A 13,368-nucleotide genomic window follows, 5' to 3' on the forward strand; every position below is an offset into this window, starting at 1 on the left:
GGGACCAAGACTTATTTTGTGTTTATGTCCCAAGGACCTACTACAGTGCTTGGAACATAATAGGTGCTCATTGCAGGTTTATTGAATGTGTGAAGGACTGTGTCTACATGGTCCCTCAGGGTAAGTACCTGAGGTCGTACGAAGAGCAACTACCTTCAGAAACAGGTATGCCACTTGTTCCTAAAAGGGGGTCTAACGAGTGATAGAATCTTAGAAGGACAAAAATTCATCTTTATAAATTGCTTATTGATAACTAGCTTCATAGTCTAAATCCTTATTTTCTGTTAATGTTGACTTTTTCCTTTCTTTTCCAAGTTTCTACCATCTGTCCTTGCTTCTGAAGCTTGTAGCACTACTTTCCATTAAAATATAATTCCCATGTAACATTCTGGTTGCTCCCATCACATCAAATTAATGCCATGACACGTAAGCTGCTAGAAAAATATGGGTCATTACATGTTGCTGACAGTAACACTGACAGTGACATTGAAGCAGGGACAGAGAACATCTTAAGTGATTTTTTTATGCAAAATCAGAGAACTCTAGAGTTTGAAGTGTTCTTAGAGATCTAACCCTATTGTTTATACAAAAATGGAGATTGAGAATTTCCCATGATTCCTTAGCACAGTGGAAAATCGGTTAGCAAGTTCATCTCCTCCTTCAGGTGGGAGAAGCCTCTACAGTCAAACCTCTGAGACTCTCCAGCACCCAGTACAGTGTTGGATGCATAATAAGCAGTTAATCAAATGTTTTAAAATGTGTGTACGTATGTCCTACTTATTAAATCCCTCAAAGCCAACATCGTTTGGTTCCCTAAAGGACCATTTGCCCAAGGTAACCTGAAAAGTCTTCGTTTTTCTTTGTGGCAGCTTCTGTGGTTGACTCAGCATCCATTCCCAGCCTCATTTCTCTTGCCCACCTTGTTTATAAAGCCCAGGGAAGCTTTTCCAGCTTCCCTGCACTGGAAGTGACCAGGTGACAGATCTGGCATGTGCGATGTTAGCAGAAGCTGCAGGAATTTTCTATAAACATTTTGCTTTCCTGATGGAAGGGAAAGAGGAGACAGGTGCTGTCCTCGCTCCTTTTCCTGTCTAGAGGGTGAATGTGTTGGCTACGCCGACACCAGTCTTCCTGTGCCCACGAGGGAAAGGCCAAGAGAATCACAGAGATGTTGGCCCTGATATTGTTGAACTGCCAGACCATCACCAGCACCACCTACCTCCTGACTTCTTGTTATGTGAGAGAAACAAACCCCTCTTTGTTTAAGCCACTGAGTTTTTATTCCTTGCTCCTAAGTGCTTTTCTAATATTTGCTCTCTACCAGCCGCAGAACCTTCCAGAGTTCATTGCCCAAAACAGGAAAGACAGGTCCACATCATCAAATAGGACAGAGGTGGACATTACCATAAATTCACTTTATAAGTTGAGTTTTGTAACAATTACTTGTCACCGCATTAATCTATAAGAAAAAAAAGGTTCCAATGAATATATAAAATTTGAAAACAAGGGAAACCAATGACAGTTATAATCTTATATCAGCCTCATCAATGTATTTTTTAATTGATGTATAGTTGCTGTACAATATTATATAAGTTACAGGTGTACAATATAGTGATTCACAATTTTTAAAGGTAATACTCCATTTATAGTTATTATAAAATATCGGCTATATTCCCTGTGTTGTACATTATATCTTTGTAGCTTATTTATTTTATATATAATTGTTTGTACCTCTTAGTCCCCTACCTCTCTCCCCTTCCCTCTCCCCACTGGTAACTACTAGTTTCTTCTCTATAACTGTGAGTCACCTTCTTTTTTGTTATATTTAGTTTGTTGTATTTTTTAGATTCCACATATAAGTGATATCTTACAGTATTTGTCTTTCCCTGTCTGACTTACTTCACTTAGCATAATACCCTCCAAATCCATCCATGCTCTCGCAAATGGCAAAATACTGCTCAGCCATTTTTTATGGCTGAGTAGTATTCCATTGTGTGTGTGTGTGTGTGTGTGTGTGTGTACCACGTCCTCTTTATCCATTCATCTCTTGATGGACACTTAGTTTCCTTCCACATCTTAGCAATTTGTAAATAATTCTCATTCAATGTATTTTAAAAATTTGTTTTAGTTGCATAGTATTGAGAAAATCTTAATTCACACAAATAAATGGTTGCAAATATATCAGTTTTTCACCCTACAATTTCAGGTCCAAAAGTTTGAAAGAAGGCTATGAGGAGAATTTCCCTTCAAAGTGGAGTCAATAACAGCAGGTAAGATCTGCTCTCATTCCTTAACTGGCAAACATCCAGTCTGGAGGGAGGGAGTCAGTGAACAGCTTTTTCAACCAAGTAAATCTTCATTGTTTGAAGGAAAATACGATGTAGTGAATGAGAGTCCAGATTCTGGAGGCAAACTTTGTGGGTTCAAATCCTAGACTACCACTTGCTGGCTGAGTGCCTCTGTCTTGACTCTTCATCTGTAAAACGGGGCACAATAATTGTACCAACCTTACAAGGTTCGTGGTGGTTTAAATCAGTCAATACAGGTGAGACCTTAAAACAGTGCTGGATACATCGTAATAACAACCGTGAGCAGTTACGTCCAGTGATGTCTCAGCTTCTCCATTGCTTATCTCTGTCAGATATTTACTCAAAATTTTAAGATAGACAAATTTATTTTGCTTGGAACACTGAATATGTATTTTAGGTATAATGTCTTTGCTGACCAATTTTCTAGGATTAACCCAGAAGCTTTACCTTGCCAAGGTGAGCTTATTATCTTTAAAAGGAAGAGAGAAGCATTCACATTTTATAATAGGTGCTAAAACTATATGTAAGGTGACACAATCTTTGCACCACAACACCTTCCTAATTAGTTTTTAAAAACTTATACCATGATCACACAGGGGCTGAGAAAAGGTATATTTCACCTGACAATTTCACAGGGCCCATGCATGGTATATTTGATACTCATGTGTATAATTTTATGTAAACAGACATGGGAAGGCCTGCATTTAAATAATAATAATATAGAAAGAACCAGTACAGAGCTGCACATTCTGAATAAATGAACATTTACAAAATATTTATGTTAGGAACTGTATACACAGAAGCACAATTTAATGCCTGGGTTGTCTCCAGTAATAAGCATTTGATGTGTGAAATATTTAACTGTGATTTTTTAATTGAGGAATTTTAAATTGTAGAACACAATTCTAAATGAATTTGAATCAAACATTTGTAGGTTTCTAAAGCATCCCTGAATAACTATAGGGGTCTATTGGTCAGAATTTAAAAAATCACCTAAATTATCTCAAAAGTCTCTTCTAAAATTTGGAATTTGGGGTCATATAGGTTAATTCATGAGATCTTACCCAACCCCTCCTATTCTGGTCATTCATCCAGTTACACTGGCTCTTTATTCTCTGTAAGCCAGGTCTAACTCAAAAATAGCAAATGATCTTACTTTCAGACATTCCATAGAAGGAGTTCCATGGCAAGGGACTCATGTTAATTAGGATGCTTTTGCCAGCAAGTCACTGTCAACTCAATTCAAAATGGCTTAAACAATGAGGGCATTTGCTATCTCATATAACAGGATTTAGAAGGAGGGCAGCTCCTTGGTTAATTCAATATTTCAACAACCTCATCAAAGACCTAGGGTTTTTCTGTACTTTCTGCTCAGCCATCTTCACCTTGTTGGCCATTTTCCCTTGTGGCCACAAGACGGCTGCTACAGCTCCAAGGATCAGATCTGTGTGCAACCATGTTCAGAGGTAGAAAAGAGACCTCTGTACTCTTTGTAGTTCTTTAAAAGGTTAGAAATCTTTCCCAGAAGAGTTACCCTCCGATTTTGTTAACCAGAATTGAGTTACATGTTCCTCCTTCTAAAAAAAAAAAAAAAAAGATTTATTTATTTATTTATCTATGTATCTATTTATTTATTTAGTTATGTCTGTGTCGGGTCTTAGTTGTGGCACGCAGGATCTTCCTTGAGGCTTGCGGGATCTTTCGTTGCAGCTTGCAGGCTTCTCTCTAGTTGTGGCATGCGGGTTTTCTCTTCTCTAGCTGTGGCACACAGGCTCCAGGGCACGTGGCCTCTGTAGTTTGCAGCACGCAGGCTCTCTTAGTTGAGGTGTGCGAGCTCAGTAGTTGTGGTGCGAGGGCTTACTTGCCCCGACCCCCAACCCCAGCATGTGGGACCTTAGTTCCCCGACCAGGGATCCAACCCGAGTCCCCTGCATTGGAAGGCAGATTCTTTACCACTCAACCAGCAGGGAAGTCCCACATGTTCCTTCTTAAGCCAGTTCCTAGCAAGGGGGAATAAAATTACCATGATTGGTGAGATTATCAAGATTGATGTGCTGGGCCTGGGAATAGGGCCAAGTTCAGGAAAGTCCATGACCACCCTGAGGAAAAACAGACAAACTGGGATTCTGGGTGGGAAACCAAGAATGTCTGTTAAAGATGGTGGGCTGGAGGCTAGCATTCTAAAGAGGACCAGAAACATCATTTCTTGCCTGTCTACCTTCTCCCCTCCCCAGGCTGGGTGGTAAATGGGAGGAAAAGACACAGGGAACAGTTAGGACAAGAGAGAGCTAGGCTGTGTCTACACAGAGCCAAAACATTCCAATAAAATTGAAGATTCAATTGATCTGAGTGTTTTATGTAGCCCAATTCCAAATATTGGAATAATTATAAAGGGCTTAGTTTGGACTAAGTTTGCACTGGAGTGGATGGGGGTACGTGTTGGATGCAAAAGTGTTCAGCAATAGTTTTTCTTTTTATGATGTGCTGTTTAATGTATCATGAAAACTTTCATGAATCTGCTCAAACTGTGACCTCTCCCCCCCCCAGAAAAAAGAGCAAATATGCCCTCTTATGCAAATTCTGCAAATAATTTTAGGAGATTCACTGATGCCCTGTCACTCATTCATGAACTCTAAGTTATAGCCTCATGATAACCTTGATTGGTATAGTGAAAAAAATTATGTGTGAGGAAATAAGCAAAACAAAACAGCAAAATCAGGAAGTCTGATGGACATTTGTTAGCTGCGTGACCTTATTTGAATCTTTAAGACCTTGATTTTACCTCTATAAAATGGAACTAGCAGAGTTATTTCAAGAACCAAGTGGATAATGTATGAGATTGTTTTTAATTACACAGCACTTTACAAATGTTGGCTTAAAACTCAAATGGCAATAAATCCAAACAGCGTGATGACTCTTACTTCCCAATTTAATTTACTGAATTCAAAACAGTGCACCCCATGAGGACAGGCCTGAAAGTAGGCTTTGTGGTTTCAGGGAGCAGAAGTTTCCTTCTCCATAAGCAAATGTCCTCCTCAAGCTCATGGAGGAGCCCTGTACCGTTTTTCAGCAGCTGATTTGAGAAAAGGCACCCACTGAAATACCCCTAACCCATCGACAAGCACTATTCCCAGTAGGTGAAGTCGGGACATGCCAATGTAGCTGAAAGACCAGGACAGTCTTCCAGTTGTTTCTTCCTCTGCTTGTCCCAGGCAAGCACCCACCCCTGGGACTATCCCAGGCCATGATTGGTCCCCTCTGTGAGTCTGCTCCAAGTCCCTCAGACCCTTCAAGGCAGGAATGCCAGCTCCTGTTCCCTCACCGTGGTACCCAGCTCTCACTCTTCACCTTATACTCCTGCCCATCATTACTTTCTTTCAGTGTAAAAGACCCAGGTTCCTTTCCTGTTTCTCAGATTTTCATAGCATTCTTTCCTTGTCATGCCATACTGCCCTGGCAGCTGTCCGTTTACCACTGGATAGCAAAATGCCCAGTAGAGTTTCCCAAGGGATCCATCAACAAAGAGTTACAGAAGGTGGCAAACTGTCCAAGGTGCTGAGGTCCCAGGTGGACAGACCTGGCGCCTGTCTCCATAGAGTAGGCCGTCAGTGCATGGACTCTCCCCTGCCTCTCCCAGTGCAAGTAGACAGCTGACTGTGCAGGACCTCCAGATTCGCAGCACCTTGGGAAGAGAGGGAAAAGAAGGATCTATAGCAAATGGGCACCTTTCCCTCCTCTCATCCAATTGCATCCTGACTTAACGAACAATCCCAGAATGCACTGACTTCCTAGCTTGTGGTTACATGAATGCAAAGTTTATGATCTTAGCAACCACGTTCATCTTCAGAACCATTTTCGTGACAATGCACAGTCTTTGCAGACAATGATCTGATCCTTCACTCCATGGCCCTCTTCCCTTCCCTCTCCCTGTCTTGTTTTTGCACCAGATCTGGGATAAGCTGAAAGTGTTTAATTCCCTACACCATTCTCCTGGCCTTAACTTACAAGGGAGCTTCTGATTATTGGTTTGTCTGTCCTTCTCTATAGATAGCGTGCTTCACGTTGTTGTTGTTTGGTCCTTCTGGGGCTACATGGAACTTTCTTTTTTCCATCTCTGCTTCATTTGTGTGCATTTTGATTTAATGTGTCTAACAAAAACATCACTCCAACTTTCAGTTTGTGATGACCCTATTAATTTTCCCGTTTTTTCTTCTTTATTTCCCCTCCCCTCTCGATTTCGAGGACATTTTCAGGTTTTCTTAGTCCTGAGGTGTAAGTATAGGAGAAGGAGCACTGCTTTAGGGTCACTGAAGCCTTTGTATGTTCAGGTCCCACTGCCAGCTATGATGCTAAGTTAACCTTTATGAATAGGTGGTGGGAATAAAAGAATCTCTCTTTCCTCTCTTAGAGGGATGTCTTGAGGATAAAATGAGGATGGGTAAAAGAAAGTACCAAAAACTAGTATAAAGACCATATTAATTTCCACGTATTCAGAATTACTCTGTACCAGTCACCAGGCTGAGCTCTTTATATGCTACTGTGTTTCATCCTTATGACGATGCAGTGAGGGGTAGTGTCATTACTATCCATGTTTACTTGAGGCTTAGAGCTGTTCAGTAACTGGTCCGATATCACAGAGCATGTATAAAGGGAAGAGCCAAGATTTGAATCAAGTCTGTCTGGCACCAGACTGTGGCTCTTAACCACTGTACCATCCTGACACCGTATGAACCAGAGGTACCATCATTCAGTCGGATGCTGGTCATGTCTGTGTAATTCCACTCCCAAGAAATCAAGTGAGTCGGAGACAGTGGAAGTCCCAGCATACTCTGTGAGTGGTTATTCATGGTATGGTGGGCTGGAGAGGAATCCCCCACCGAAATTTTGCTTGAGTTTCTAGAATCAAAATTCACACCATTGACCAAGGGGCAGCATAGTGTCGAGGTCATTAGCATCGTTGTCTGCAGTTAAAGAGACCAAACTGTGACTTTGGGCAAGTCAGTCTCACTGGCCCCCTAGATACTCACTGGGAAGAGGAGGAGCTTGGATAAAAAAACCGTTAAGGTCTCTGTAAATCACAGTAATAAAAATAGCTAACATTTATTAAGTGCTTACTGATTGCCAGGGCTTTTTCTAAGTGCTTTATGTTCAATCTTACATAATTCTCACAACAACCCTAAGAGGTATTGCTATTGATATTATTCCCTTTTTTTAGGTGAAGAAACTGAGGCACAAGGAAGTTTGCCCAAAGTCACATAAAGAGGGGGAAGAGCTGAGAACCCACACACTTAACCATTCAGCTCTCTTTCCTCTCTAACTGATAGGAATTATGTTATTAATTGCCTTGGATAGATGGGCAATCACATTTCATCACTTCTTCATAGCCTGACCCAGCTTTTTCCTACTCTCGATAAAATATAGTGTATGTTTTTAAATACCCCATCACACTGCCTAGGACATAGTAGGTGATCAATAAAAATTCGCTTACCTGATTTTTTTGTCATTAAAATAATTGTATTAAAAAGAGACAGGCAGGGCTTCCCTGGTGGCGCAGTGGTTGAGAGTCTGCCTGCCGATGCAGGGGACACGGGTTCGTGCCCCGGTCTGGGAAGATCCCACATGCCGCGGAGCGGCTGGGCCCGTGAGCCATGGCCGCTGAGCCTGCGCGTCCGGAGCCTGTGCTCCGCAACGGGAGAGGCCACAACAGTGAGAGGCCCGCGTAACGCAAAAAAAAAAAAAAAAAAAAAAAAATAGAGACAGGCAAACAAACAAGCATAAACCAAGAAGTAGAGAATAATGAGGCTGTATAACTGAAATGATCTGACTCAGACGCCCTAATATGTGTTGGCTTATGAGAGAATAATCCAAAGATAAAACCCAATATGAGCCCACACAACTCTTATCTGCACGAAACAGCCACCAAAAAAAAAAAAAAAAAATTATCTCGGTTGCAGAAACTTGATTATTGACTTTGGCAGTCCTTTCTCCGCATCTTTGTGCCAATAAAGTTATTAGAATTGAATTGAGAGAGGCAGACACACAAGAAGAGCTGAGACAAGATGCTGAGCAGTTGAAATCAATGACCCGAGGAGCTGATCCCCTGCCAAAGGCTACACCAGCTCCCAGGAGGAATCCACCACTCTGGCCAGCGGTCCGGCACTGCAGAAGCTGCAAGTCAGGTTTCTGGAGGGGACTCCCAGGTGGCTGGGGACCAACAGGTGTAGGAAGGAGGAAAAAGGGGGTCCTTCCCATTACCAAGGGCCAGACAGGCCAGGACCCACCAGGGTTGAGAACAGCGAGGCTTTTCTAGATTCACTATGCTCCCCAGGCTGTGGAAAGAGAAGAGGAGGCAGAGGAGGAGGGTGGGAGAGAACACAGTGTTATTCACAATCTGTCGGGGACAGGAAGAAAGAGTGGCTTAATAACCCATAGCTAGATTAATGGAATATTCCTTCTCTCCCCTGGCAGAGCTGGTCCTCTGGTGCTATCACCCATAAAATTGATGGCCACCCAAGGAGACATGGAGCTAATTAACAGATCTGCCCCCAAGTGTGCCAAAACCCATTCCACTAGAACTGCAGAGATAACGACTGTTTAGATACCAGCTTAAATGAGGAAACCACTAGTATTCTCTGGAAGCCACCATGACCACTTGGCATTCCTTCTAGCCACTTCCTCCTTCTCAGTCAGCTGCCTCCCTACCTCTCCTAGGTTGGCCCCAAACATCTTCCTTCCACTCACCTTCTTTATCATCCACCCAACCATGAAGCATCAGAGCACCATTTAAAGTCTGTGTCCAGCTCTCTGAGAATGATTGCACCTTTGTGAATCTCTACGAAGATCCAAGCAAGGGTATTGGCTTTTGATTAGTTGAATTGTGTATATATTTGCTTCTCTGTGAATGTATTTTCTACAATAACAATAACAGTAGCTTTCAGAATAATAACAAGTATTGAGTACTTGCTTGCTATGTGTCAGGCTCTCTTTTAAACATTTAGAGTGCTTAGGGAATCTGTGTAACCTACAAGGGACAGAGTAGGAATACTGACACAGGAGGTTCTCCAACAATCCTACATTGCAGCACAAAGTCCAAAGCTTCACCCACTTGCCCAGAGTTTTCAATCAACTTAAAAACTTCCAATCAGATTAATAGTTCCACTCTCTTAATCATGAACAGATATCCCAATACTACTATCTGAGGAGAGCTAATAATATGGACAATAAACACCAAGACAAACAACAATTAAAAATAAAGTAGTGTATGGGTGGGGATTTCCCTGGTGGTCCAGTGGTTAAGACTTCACCTTCCAATGCAGGGGGTGAGGGTTTGGTCCCTGGTCAGGGAACCAATATTCCACATGCCTCGAGACCAAAAAACCAAAACATAAAACAGAAGCAATATTGCAACAAACTCAATAAAGACTTAAAAAAAAAAGTAGTGTGTGCGGGAACTGAGAACATGCAAGGAGAGGAGAATTAAAGTGTGTATAAATTACATCTTTACAGAGATAAGAGAACATATTGCATCCAAGAAAAAAGAACAGGGTGAAACAAAAAAGGAACATTCAGAGGCCAAAAAGGAATTCTTGGAAATTAAAAACAGCAGAAATAAAAAACTCAATAGTTAGTTTCTCAGAAAGTAGAGTAAAAAATCAAAGGGATTTTTAAAAATTGGAAAGAAAAGAAAGCAAAATTAGAAGACTAGTCCAAGAAGTCCAATGCGTAAATAATAGGAGTTCTAGAGAGAGAACAAGAAAAAACAGAAAACGGAAAGAAGATATTCACAAATGAAATGACTCCCCCAGATTTCCCAGAGATAAAAAAAGACAAAAGGTTCCCGCTTAAAACAATGCATCAAATACCCAACACGTTGGATAATAATAGATCCATATTAAGGTACCTCACTGGACATTTTCAAAAAATTGGAGGAAATAGAGTCTACGAGATTCTGGAGAAAGAAAAAAGTCACATACAAAGAATCAGAAGTGAGAATGGCTTTGGACTTCGCAATACTGGAAACAGAAAGAAGATGAGGCAATGCATTCAACATTCTGAGAGGAAATGCTCTCCAAACTAGAGGTCTATACCCAGCCAAATTATCCAGAAAGTACAAAGATAGAATAAAGACATCTTCAGACATGCAACATCTCAAAAAATGTATTTCCCTTGCAACCTTACCTGAGAAAGGGAAAGATATAACAGGAGCAGAAGTTTCAACACAGGAGAGAAGTAAAAGTATTTCTAGGAGGATGGTACAAAAAAATCCCAGAATACATATTGTTAGAGGCAGAATATACATAGCAGTCATTTTTCTCTGACAGTTTTCCTGTAGGAAGGCCTCAGAAGCCCATGTGCTCAAGAAATAGTAAAGGGGTCTGGAGAGAATATGGGATGAAAACTCTGCCACAATAACCAGTAGTATCTGCTAAGCCTATAATTGGTAGGAAGCTCTTCAGCAGCTTGAAGTGTGAATAGGAATTCAGCTTTTAAATGTTCACTTCCCACTCTCTCCCAAATGATGTTCAGCTAAGGATGCTCTAACTTGGATTCCAAGATCACACTTGCATACTCAGCTGCTATTTCCAAAGTAGGTCCTTTGTGCTGGCATAGTGGGTCCAGAGAGCAAAGCTTCTGTCCTTGGTTGCTCACTGTGCCAGAATCAGCACTCCTGTGGCAACCATCTAGGCCTAGCGTTGAGTTTAATGAGTTACTCTTGGGGATCCTTGGGCCCTTTACTGCCAGCCAACACCATCTGGAACCATCTCAGTAATTGGAAAGATTATAAGCATGTCAGGGTCTAGGACTTCTGGGTTCCCAGAGGTTCCTTGACTTCAAGCAAGGAAGTTTCTCCCTATAGGGGTTTTTAAAAGAGCAGGCTTTGTCAAACCCAGTAAGGTTCTTGTCATTTCTTTTCCCCTCTAGATAATGGGCACCTATGAAGCTTACATTGAGGGAACACTCAAGTGACTTGAAAACAAAGATCTGCCCTCAGGGGACTTGCTGTCTCCACTCAGACAGATAACTGACCTATCAAATGACAGTTTCTTTTGCTAAATTTCCACCGAAGTTGGTACGGCTCTGCTCTCATAGAAAAGCTTTCGATGAAGTATGAGGCTTGCTGACTTTCTCCTCTGCATTAAGTTCTTTGTATCCAAGACTTCTTATAGACCAAGTTCTTTGAGGGCAGAATCCATAACAGAGGATTCTTTATATCCCTCGCCCCACACCCCCCAGTGACTAGTACGGTGCCTAGCACAGAGTAGCTGCTCAATATATATTTACAGAGTGAACAAATGAATAAATAATTGAATTAACGCTGACTCTTGAGACATCCAGGATGCCTACGTCATGTTAGGATAAGGCAGTTCTGCCAGCTCCCAGAAAAATCAGATACATAATGGAGTATTAAAGTAAAATCTCATGGGCTTCCCTGGTGGCGCAGTGGTTGAGAGTCCACCTGCCGACGCAGGGGACACAGGTTCGTGCCCTGGTCCGGGAAGATCCCACTGGCCGTGGAGCGGCTAGACCCGTGAGCCATGGCTGCTGAGCTTGTGCGTCCGGAGCCTGTGCTCCACAACGGGAGAGGCCACAGCAGTGAGAGGCCCGCGTACCACAAAACAAAAATAAAGTAAAAAAATAAAATCTCATGGATCTGAATGTCAGGCAAGAAAGCTTTTTTAAAATTAGTGACAACAGTACATTATAGAAATTAATTATATAGAAATGCATTTATTTTATATTCGAGAACTTACCTCAATTCAAACTGGACCAACCAGGGGTTCTATGATAGAAGTCTTAGTGGTTAGGGAAGTGATCTGTTATTTACACAGTAATTGTTAACATATCAATAGATACTTCTGAAGTGTTGATGGTTCTTAAAAGCGGTTGTTCTTTTCAATGTTTTAATCATTCCTCATTGAATTGCATTTTATTTAAAAATACTATAGGGCCTCCCTGGTGGCGCAGTGGTTGAGAGTCCGCCTGCCGATGCAGGGGATACGGGTTCGTGCCCCGGTCCGGGAGGATCCCATATGCCGCGGAGCGGCTGGGCCCGTGAGCCATGGCCGCTGAGCCTGTGCATCCGGAGCCTGTGCTCCGCAACGGGAGAGGCCACAACAGTGAGAGGCCCGCATACCGCAAAAAAAAAAAAAAAAAAAAAAAAAAAATACTATAGGGCCAGAACACTCATACACTGCAAGGGACTATAAATTGGCACAAACACTTTGGCAGCATCTACTAAAGCTGAGCAAATATCAACCTATTACCCTTCAGTACCATTCTTGGACATACACCCAACAGAATGAGTGCTATGACCCCAATGTATGTAGCCAAGAACGTTCATGGCAGCACTATTTCTAATAGCCCCAAACTGGAAGAAGCCCTAGCATCTATCAACAGATAGAAAAACTGTGGTATGTATTTACACAGTGGACTACTTCACAGATAAAAAAAAAGAACTTAAGCCATTGCACACAACAAAAGACATATTGCTGAGAGAAAGAAATTAGATAACAAAGGACATACACCAAGTGATCCTACTTATAAGAAGACCAAGAACAGGCAAAACTATATAGCAGTAGAGGTCAGAATGATGGTTACTTCGTTGTGGGATACTGTCTGGGTGGGACCATGAGAGCCTTCAAGTGTGCTGAAAATATTTGTATGTTGGAATAGTGGTTTCATGGGTTTATACATATGTAAGAATTCATCAAGCTGTACTATCTTTGTGTCCAGTAATTTATTGTATGTAAGTTATGCCTTAATTTAAAAAATACTATGAAACTCAGTTCTATTAAAAAAAATAAAAGCTCCATGGATTACAACAAAAATGTTTAAGACAGGGTTCTTGCCCTGAAAGAGATACAAAATTAATTACAGAAGATAAGATATACACTCAAATAATCATAATGCAAAGCAGTGTCTGAAGACGGATGAGTGGTCCAAATGGATGTCATAGGGTTGCAGAGAAGGAATGGAACAGGGAGGGAAAATTGACACATGAGAGCTGAGCTCCACTCTGAGCATCTTCCTCATGCTTGCTCCAATTTTCTCTCTCTTA

This window comes from Hyperoodon ampullatus, assembly GCF_949752795.1.
Source record: "Hyperoodon ampullatus genome assembly, chromosome: 2".
Lineage (NCBI taxonomy): Eukaryota > Metazoa > Chordata > Mammalia > Artiodactyla > Ziphiidae > Hyperoodon > Hyperoodon ampullatus.